Source organism: Sciurus carolinensis (assembly GCF_902686445.1).
Source record: "Sciurus carolinensis chromosome 14 unlocalized genomic scaffold, mSciCar1.2 SUPER_6_x, whole genome shotgun sequence".
Taxonomy (NCBI): Eukaryota; Metazoa; Chordata; class Mammalia; order Rodentia; family Sciuridae; genus Sciurus; species Sciurus carolinensis.
The window spans coordinates 865,675-876,589 of record NW_025920104.1 but is presented as its reverse complement, the minus strand read 5'-3'; the positions used below and the strand labels follow the sequence as shown (position 1 = coordinate 876,589).

The 10,915-nt window shown below is 38.0% G+C and overlaps 1 pseudogene; it reads right to left on the bottom strand.

Annotated features, from left to right (window-relative positions):
- Nucleotides 1–5,031: 5,031 nt before the first annotated feature.
- Nucleotides 5,032–6,548, bottom strand: LOC124973140 (protein mono-ADP-ribosyltransferase PARP16-like; annotated as a pseudogene).
- Nucleotides 6,549–10,915: the final 4,367 nt, after the last annotated feature.

Below are 10,915 nucleotides of genomic sequence, written 5' to 3'. Positions count from 1 at the left end.
AACCTAGCTTTTCTTCTATTAGGTGCAGGGTCTCTGATCAGATTCCTAGGTCCTTGATCCATTTTGAGTTGAATTTTGCACAGGGTGAGAGATAAGGGTTTAGTTTCATTTTGCTGCATATGGACTTCCAGTTTTTCCAGAACCGTTTGTTGAAGATGTTATCTTTTCTCCATTGTATGTTTTTAGCGCCTTTGTCTAGTATAATGGTATTTATGTGGGTTAGTTTCTGTGTCCTCTATTCTGTACCATTGGTCTACCTGTCTATTTTGTTGCCAATATCATGCCATTTTTTTACTATTGCTCTGTAGTATAGTTGAAGCTCTGGTATTATGATACAACCTGTTTCGTGCTTCATGCTAAGGATCACTTTGGCTATTCTGGGTCTCTTATTTTTCCAAATGAGTTTCATGATTGTCTTCTCTATTTCTATGATTGTGGAACCAATCTAGATGCCCTTCAATTGATGAATGAATAAAGAAACTGTGGTATACATACATAATGGAATATTATTCAAAATGAAGAAGAATAAAATTTTGGCATTTGCAGGTAAATGGATGGAGTTGGAGAATATCATGCTAAGTGAAATCAACCAATCCCAGAAAACCAAAAGCTGAATGATTTCTCTGAAAAGTAGATGATGATATATAATGGGTGGAGGTAAGAATAGAGAAAGGATAAATCATATAGTGGAAAATGAGGGGTGGGGAGAAGGGACGGGAAGGAAAGATAATAGAATGAGACAAACATCATTACCCTATGTACATGTATGATTACACAGTGTGACTCTACTTCATGTGCAACCAGAGAAACAAAAGTTGTACACCAGTTGTGTACAATGAATCTAACTTTTAAAAATGTTAAAAAAATAAAAGCAAATAGCATATTACAAGGAAGTTAAAATTAGATGAGAGCACATGACATTTGAGTAAACATTTTTAAATAAAAGTGGATAAAAATGGAGTAATATGAAGTAAAACTGGCTATGAAGAGAATAAATTAGTGATTACATCTAGTGATTTAAAAATATTATAAATTAATATAGTAGCTAATTAAAGAAACATTTAATTATCATTTGTTATGGTCTTCTTTGTGAATACAGAGGCATGATTTTAAAAATAAGTAAGGCAGACTAGATCCTTGCTCAGATACTCAGCAAATCATTTTATAATGAGGTCTAGTAAAGTCTAAAAATGTCTAAAATAGCTACTTCTTTAAGATTGAAACTCCATCTACCTTAAAATATCTTTAGACTTATTTATATTTTTATCTTGCTTGGATAGCTATAGCAAAATAAAATGTATTTGAATGAGGAACATTTTCTCCCCAAAATAACTCGTGTACATTAATATAGTAAAGCATTTCTGAAAGAACATCCATGAAAATGAATTCCCTGTGATTTAAATGAGAGGAAATGCAGTTTGATTTGAGGAGGTAAATAACTTTCTCTTTAATCCATCTAGTAGGTTCTTAGTAAAAATACTTTGCCTGGCAGCATTAGGGTTATTGTGTTAATTAGGAAAAAAAAAATTAAAAACCCGTAAACTACACTTTGTGTACTTTAGTATGCAGAATTATGTTCTGGAGATACGAGTTGTTTATGATACACATTTCTGATAACAGAGGCTATAGGAATGCAACATTCAATAATTTTACATACAGTATTTGAAATGAAGAGTTTTTATATATGTTTAGATTTTCCTGCATCATAAAAGAGACGTATCTTACTTTATCTCTACTAAATTTTATTGCAATTCTCTGTCTCTGTATTAGTTATAACTTTAACTAGGTGTATATTTTGGCCAACCTCTTGTGGTGATAACTCTCAGAAGGTTCTCACAAAAAACTATGTGGAAAGATGAACCAAGTCACTTGTTTTTCTCTTTATTAAGGGCTTCCTGTTTTCACCATTAGAACTGCTATTCACAAATGTGGCCCCCAATCCTTTTTTATTTTTTGTGCAGGCAGTAATTGGGTATGACTGGATCTGTGTGGGAGAAAGGACAATACTAAAGTGGCTGATCATTATTGACAGTGTCAATGGAATGTATTGAACTGTAGGTAAACACCTGAAGTAAAGAATAGGAAGCAAATCCAGTGAATAGTTTCACTGAAAGGATTTAGCTGGACAATTATTAGAACAATACTGGGTCGGTTTTAGTCAGATGACAGAATGTAAGAATAAAGGATAAGAACCAATGTTCTACACATTGGAAACTGAAGCATAGTTCAAAGAGCAGTAATGTTTTGATACCTCAAAACTCTTGTCTCTGAATGTTTGACTCGGAGTAGCTGCATTACTTGGTAATAATCTACAATAGTCTGCTGTCCAGATACCTTGCCAAAATGGTATATTTTTCCTGATTTTATTCCCTTCTTGAATATCACCTTGTTTCCATGGATACTTTGAGACTTAATGGCTCTTTGCATCTCCCACATTTGTAGAGTACATTGTCAGATGTCCAAGCCCTGTTTTATTGATAGTAAAGTACTGCTAGTAAAGTTCTATTTACTACAATTGTACGGTTTATATGCTACACTTATAAGAGTCTACTCTGAATCCAGATACTTTTTTCCTTTTTCCTTTCCTTGCAGTACTGGGAATTGAATCCAGGGCCTGCATTCTACCTCTGAGCTACATTCCTACTCATTATTAAAGTTTACTTTTTAGATAGGTCTTACCCATTGTCTACGCTGGCCATGAACTTGTGATCCTCCTGCCTCAGTCTCCAGAGCTGCTGCAGTTACAGACTGTGTACCACCATGTCTAGTTTGGTTTCTTTGTACTTTTCCAAGCTGCCTCAACCTTGTCTCATATCTCCACAGCCAGCCTGCAGCTGGTGCAGTGCTTTCTATGAAGGCACTGGGAGGGATACTTTGCTTTGGAAGATTACTTAGTATAGATGAAGGAAAGTATTTGGGAGTCTCATTTAATCACACAGAGTGGTACTACAGAAATTTAAAAACAGACTATTATTGTGTAGGCTATACTAGAACTCCTGGGTTGGGGACTACAGGTGCTCACTATTATGCCCTATATTATAGCACTATAAAACCAAATTTTTACAGCGAAGTGTCTTAAGTAAAGGAAAAGAAATTTTCATCTAAACATTTAGGTTATCTTTTTAAAAGAATCTATGATTTATTCCCTTTGAAGAAAGAGTGTTTCTCCCCCTTTCTTCTCTCTTTTTAAACAACAAATAACAGATAAACAGGAGAAATCTAGATAATACTTGAAAAATAAATGTTAGTGAAATATCACCTTTGTTACTTCTCTGAAATAATTTACTCAGACAAGAATCATCAGTGGATATAAAAAAAAAAACTAAAATTTGAAGAAGTAATGAATGCTGGTTAATTCCAAGTACAAAAATATTAGCTCGTAGTTTCCTTGCTAGCTGTAGCCATGACAAAAAAAAAAAAAAAAGTTACCTTTATCATGAAAGAATCCAGTGGTTACAACCATAAGTGGATGACTAAAGGGTACATCATAAAAATAGGAGAATTGGACATTTTACAGATAATATGATAGAGCATGAAGAAGTACAGTGTCTTTTGTGGAATATCTTTGCAAAAATTTCAGTTGTGAGTACTAATTTTTAAATTTTTTAATTAGGAAAATATCTGTATTATTTTTGAAATGTTTCAATAGCAATGTAAATACAATGTTATTGGCTTTTTCATAATTTATAAATTGTAGAAAAATGATTCTTCCCCCTCTTTACAGCAATTTCACTCTGAAATTGGACAGGACTCCATTACAGCTGTAACTCAAAAGGTAAAAGGGAACACACAACACAGCAAAGGCAGGCTGCAGCTCTCTGGGCAGCCAAAGCTTTTTCTACACATTAAAGCCCAGGTTGAGTCCTCTGAAGGAGGCTCAATCATAGGGATTTGTGACACACTGAGTGGGCCTCTCTTTCCAAGGCCAGCATCCCACTGATGGCCTACAATGTGGCACTTGCAGCTGGCAGGTCACAATCAAGGCAGCTTCATGAGAATATGAACAGGAGCAAGCCTGAGGCTCAGATCCCTCACTATAGAATACAGCCAGGAGAGAGGCTGTGCATCCCAGTCAAAGGGTGCTCTAGGTTTAGAAATTTCCTTTTCTTAGCTCACAAAGACTAATTTGTTAAGTAGCTATTCTTAAAAAGTCAGAAAACAAACATTTGGTTCCATTTCAGCTATAATCAACAGTTGATAATTTTTAGAAAAAGATGTCTTGAGATGCTCTATATTGTTAAGTCTATATTTCTTTTAAAAATCAGGGACCTGACTCCCTCCTTTCTCATGCATGGTTTGCAGGGAGGGAGGTACAGCTATAGCAGAAGACTGTTGATTTGAGAAAACTGTTAAAATGTTTTGCACTCAAATAAAAGAATGGATGGAATCCAAAAGCCATTGCACTGATTTTTATGAAAAACATGACTGTCCTTCTTGGGTGTCTCAAGCCAACACAAGGCAACTACTGCCTAGTGATTTAATACCCCTACACACTTTCCCACCTTCTTGAAGTCATTAGAGAAAGGGCCAACCTCCACCAGCAATGATTGTAAATATACCATTGACAGCTAGGACACTTTGTTGTTAAATGCAGCAGGACTTTTTGCTTTGGTCCTGGCTGAAGAACCAACTCCCTAGTTCTGCTTAGGAAGGAGCAGATGGGAGGGCTCCCTGGAAAACTATAAGTGAGGGACCAGGGGTCCCAATTGACTGGAGTGTGACTGGGAGCATCATCAAAGACAATCAATGCATTTATGGTATATTAAAAAATTGTCCTGTTGCCCCCAACTAGTCCCCAGGCTTGACCTGGTTGGACATGAGGCACAGGAGGTAGGAAACAATATCATAAGGCACATGGTTGAGGTGGTCCCCACCCCAGACCCAGAAGAATTATCTTTTAACACGATTCCAAAAGTGTTGGAAAGCAGAGGAGTTGATGACACTCACTATGAGCAGCAACAGCAGATACAGGAACATCATGACCATAAGCCAATGACTGGAAAACCAGGAGAGCTGGCTTGAAGCCCTTGTTCAGGTGGCAGTGCAGTCATTATGGATGATGGAATGGAAGTTTTCTAGGCGGTTACCCTGGAAGGTGAAGATTAGGTCTCATTCTCCTTTGGTCTCATAAAACTTGGCGTTGGCTGGTTCGAAGTATTCAACTTTAAATAGGAAGTCCAGAGTGGGGACAGGCATGTGAGGGTCACCCGTCAGCTGCTGGATCTTTTCAAACTCTGCCTTCCCTGCACTGTGGATTTTCAGGACCTCTGAGGATAAAATCCAGCTCACCAGGTCCCGGACCCATTGGTCTTCATCTCCAGGCGATTGGAGAAGTTCCTTCAGGTTGTGTAACTTGCTGGCATCTGCAAGCAGGGCCTCAAAGTCCTTAGAGTTGTGGTGCGTATAGGAGGCGGGGAGGGGCTGCAGCACCATGTCGCGCTTGTAGCTCTGCAGCGCAGAGGCATCGAAAAGGCTGTCCCGGAGGTCCGGGACCAGCACATGGAGGCCTGCCAGCTCCTTGGCAGCCGCCCTACAGGGTGGGGTGGGGGCGCATTGCTGAGGGAGACACGTGGGTCAGGGGCGAGGGCCCAGCCTATGGTAGACAAAAGACCTGAGCCCGGGTTCCCAGGCCTGAGGAGCAGCTCCCCACCCCGCCCCCGAGCTCCCATGCTGCTCCGCGCTCCTCCCCCTAATTTTTATTTTTTAAGAAATTCGGTAAGTATAGAAACAATTTAGAAGACATCATGAGACAAGTAGACAAAGTCATACTGGAGGTATTTAATTTTAATACAACTGGCCTGGCCCTCTGACACGGCCAAGTGATCATTGGAAAATAAAGAGTATGAGAGTACTAGTGCGGTGAACACTACCTCACTTGTTTTTACCGCTTCTGCATGCGACCATCTGGTTGCACACACAGCACCTCATTTAGCTTCCTGAGAGCTTTCTCTTGTACCTTTTTCTGCCTTTCATTCAGGAAAGTATCACGTGTCAGGGGATTAATGTTTTAAGACATCTTCAAGAAGAAAAAAAAAAGATTGATGATAGTGAGATATAAATACTCTAGGTCTTCTATCCTCCTGGGTGAAGAACAGCGGATACATCAGAGTTGTGTGCTACACTTTTGCTTTTGGAGTTTTTCTGTAGAGATTAGGACCAGATGGTGGCTCACAATGGTAGCTGGCATGGGAATACCCGTTTTACTGGGTACTTTTCTCTTTTCTGTGTCATTTCCTCACTTCCTGTGTTTTCTTACCTTTGTAATGATTAGTTAGCTTCCATCAGTTTCTGTTCTACTTCTTGGGAAATCATGAGATAAGACAGGGATGCATTTAATCAAAATTGAATTCAGAAAATCAACTTAGTCCATTTTCTTGCTGCTGTAACAGAATACCTCAGACTGAATAATTCAAAATGAACAACCATTTATTGGCTCATAGTTCTGATTCTGGAAAGTCCAAGATCAAGGGGGCCAACATCACACTGTCAGGGACCAATAGGAAGTTCTCATTCTGAGAACATTGGATGGGCGGCAGCCCAGGGAACATTTTGCGGTTGCTTCCCCTGCTTGGACACCCTGCAGCTGGCGGCTGATGGATTTACAAGGCACACCCCTTCCCGCTCCCATCTAATAGTTCTGAGATAGGGCACAGTCCCTGCTTCTCTTCTGGGATTTTACCTTTCTGCCGGTGTGAACTTGCACCCTATCAGGAGCCCAATAGCAGAACACAGCCAACCAGCCTGCACATCGTCATACCCCTCATTCCCTCAGCATATAAATATACCCCTGTGTGAATAATAAAAATTTGCAGCTTGATCAGAACTCCTGTCTTGCTGTCACTCCTTGTGTCTCTTGTCCCTTCATTCCTTCTCTCTTAGGTTCGCCGTCCTCGTTGATTTCCTGTGGGTTGGAACATCACACAATGTTTGAATCTGGCAGAAGAGCAAAGAAAGAGCAAGGCAAAACTGCCAAACAAGAACCCTTTTATAACTGACATTAGCCCTTTCATGAGTGGATAGCTATCCCACCTAAATACCTTCCACTATGTCCCATTTCCAACAGTGTTGCTTTGCAGTTTCAGTTTTGAACACATGAGACATTCATCCCACAGCAATAACAAACTAGTTCATAGAAACATAGATCTTATTTGGATTCTGGTTTTAAATAATGGTGAATTGTATACTAAGGAATTTTAGTGAATTCATATTTTGTTGAATATAATAGTTACATTTTGGTTCTGATACAGAATATGATTATTCTTAAGAGATATCTGATGAAGTGTTTAGGATGACATGACAGGATTTCTTCAACTAAGTTTCCTATGGCCCACAATAATTAAATGCATAATAAAGATGTACACACATGGACACACAGATAAATTTATCAAATATAGCAAATTGTAAATGATATTTGATTTACATACCAACATGTTATATAACAAAACTTGACTTTCAAATAGAAAACCAGTGGTGAGAATTTCAATGTAAATATAACTTTATTCACCTTAAGAGTAAATTGTTATTCATATAGTTAATGTATAGAGCCATGTTGCATACTAATGGGAAACAAAGAGAACAAAACAGATAGTCCTTGCCTGACATCACAGTTTCCAATCTCTTGGAGCAGCAATCCTTTAAACTACTAATTACGCATTCACTTATTTAATTAGACTTGTGTGAGTTCAATGAAGGGGAAGTACAGAGTGATAACTTGACATAAATGGGAAGGATGTTTTTTATCAGTGGTACTAGAGAGATTTCATCATAGAAACAATATTTAAAGTAATAACTGAGGGAGTATAGGAGTTTGAACTGTGTGTGTGTGTGTGTGTGTGTGAGAGAGAGAGAGAGAGAGAGAGAGAGAGAGAGAGAGAGAGAGATAAAGAGAGATTGAAGGGGAAGGATAGAGAGAGAAAAAAGAAAAAAGAGTGAGAACAAGAGGAGTGAGAGGGAAGAGATTGTGTGTATGTGTATGTACTCAAAAGCAAAATTCACTTCTTTTATAATGGTGTCAGTGATTGTATTAAGCATGTGTTTTTATTTGGTTTCTTTAATACATTAAGGTTTTGCCGACATTAGAGAGACTTCCTTTTCCAGGATTAACTATTCCTAAAATGTATAAAAAACTCAGTCCAGAAACCACCTTCTATATGGGACCAACCAATTTGAAGCCCACACCCCAACCATCTTCTAAATCAGGCTCTTGGAGATCTCTCATATCTGGGGCTACCATGCTCTTCCCCTAATTGTCCTGGGGACAATTATCAAATAATCACAGAAATCCCTTGTACTGCAAAGCCCACTGTTTTAATCAAATGGCCCAATCCTAGACCCGATTATTCCATGTACTCTGCCTTGCCTATCCCTTTGCACAGAATGATGAGCATTCGTGTAGTGTTTCCCCCTTACTCATATGTCTCCTGACCAATTCTGCTGCTTTCTCAGGTAATCTTGCATGGTGTGGCAAGTCTGCTTCTCTTGAGAATTGTGAGACACAATCTTTTGGTGGCATCTTCTCCAGATCTGGAGGCCTCAGAATACCTGAGAATTAACAAACCCACATTTTTTTCACTAATGTCCTTTAGTTGTTGTTGTTCCTGGGAGTGAAATAAAAAGTGAAAACCAAATAAAATATTTGTTTAATCAATATAGAATACTAGTTTGAATTTCTCAGTTTTGACAAATACATGGTTGATGGGTTTTTAGGAACTCTGGGCCCCTTCCTTGCAATAATTCTGTAAATTTAAAGTTATCTTAAAAGAAAAATTTTATTAAAAATAAAGCAAATTACACATAAAAATAGCAAGAGTAAATGTGTAAATACCTCTCCTTTTGTGCAAAATGACTGTAACCAAAGGAGAGAACTATGGATTACATTGACTTCTGTGAGGATGAATTTGATTTCAGCATGCTTTACCTTCTTCCCTCATTTATTACAACACTTTACAGAGGAGGTCTACTGAATTATACAACTGATAAATTATAACAATTGATATACATTTATAGTTTGGTGGAATCTAATTAATGAAGAGGGATTTAGTTTCTTCCTATTTTTTTTTTCCCTTGGAAAAATTTGAGGGACATTTCCCCCTATACTTACACTGGAAACTTAGAACTCATTCTAAGGTAACTTTCTCTAGGTCTGCTTAGCTGGCTCTCTGAAAACATGTTCTCCAGACTGGGGTTTATCATTAAAATGTTGACACATTTCCATCTGCCTGATTTTTATGTGTGTCTTATGAATGCCAAACTCTGCTGTGCATTAGAGGTCTTACATACTAGCTTCTTCAAATCCAAACCAAAGCAGAAACAATTGGAAAGACATTGTCTTAAGACTTCAATTTCCAAGTTTTCATAATCATTTACACTTGCACTTCCAGAACTAGAAGTCATCATATTCATGAAGTTTGAGGGGTACCTTGAAGTTCTGCTGGTACGATACTTCCAATTTTCTATAAAAGCACTTTATACTTTGCTTTATCAACCTTCCAAAAGATGTTTTCTTAAAGGAAAAGGAGGAATTAATTTTTTTCATTTTGTTCAATTTTTGTTTTTAAATTTTCTCATCTTGGATACTGACTGAGGGATTAGAGATGCTGCCACAGTGCTGAAGGCAGGGATTGGGAAGGATGGAAAGGACAATGTGTGAGCTTATGCTTGACCATCATTTTGGCAAACAACCATCAATGCCAAGTGACAAAATACAGCACTATGTCAGGGTACATGCTGGAGAATCATATGAACTGGCCATTATAAGTGAACTCGAATTTGAGAAGTGAGAATAATTATACTTATTTGTATCCCATATCGGCACATATCCTTTTAGTATATATTTGTGGCTTGTTTGTGAAGAAAATTGGCATTTATCAGGGCTGGTTCCCTCAATATAAATGTACTGATGTTATTCAAAAAAGTTAAGAAGCACTACAAATTTTTAAAGTCTACATGTGAAGAAAACTTGGGAAGTAAATAATGTATAACATTCCTTTAGGTGTTGAATTCAAAATTTAAGCCCTCTAGATGCAGAGAAAAAGAATAGTTGGTTTTCAGAGATAAAGCACTGGCTTATCTTTGCTTGACAGAAATACTTCACAACACATCTCTGCTTCCCAATACAGTATGCAACTTAGTGTTTTACATGATTGTACAATTTATTTCATTGTCATCCAATATAATACTAAAAATTGTATATAGGTAAGACAAACAATTACACATTCCTTACCTGTTACTTTTATAATTATTTTACTTCCTCTAATGGAATTACCTTAATAATCTGTCTTTTGAAAAAAAATCTGGATAAGACATAAGCATTCAGGTTTCTTTCGAAGAGCATCCAAGAAGCATCTTTTTTTGAAAATAATTATGCTGTATGAGAGAGAAACACATTGAAGATTCTTCACAGACATTTCTTCAATTTTTTGAGGATTTTTAAAATTTTGTTTTTATTCTAGGCAACTGTAAACCATCCAAGGGGACATTCATATATGACCCAGGAGTCCACTGCCATCCCCACAAATGACAGTGGAGCAGCTAGTCAATACTCCTGCTACAAGCATCTATGTGCTTTTTTCCCATCTCTGGGACAGACTTTGGAAGTGCAATCTGAACAACCTCAAGTAACAACTGATGTAAAAGGTACAAACTCAAATAACTACTGGCACAAGCAGAACACTTCAAGAAATAAAGTAGTCTTCCACCTGGGAGGCTGCACAAACAGCAGATTCGGGGCTGGAGAGGGGTATGTAAGACACCGACACTCCCAGGACCAGAACCCTACTTCCCACTCCTTCACAGAAATCCAGCAGGGGCTTCAGGGGCTTCCTCTCCTGTTCCTTTCCTCTTGGTCCTTCTGAGATCATTAACCCCATTTAAGAGGGCCAAGAACACCCATTAGAGGGAGCCCAACACTGTGTCC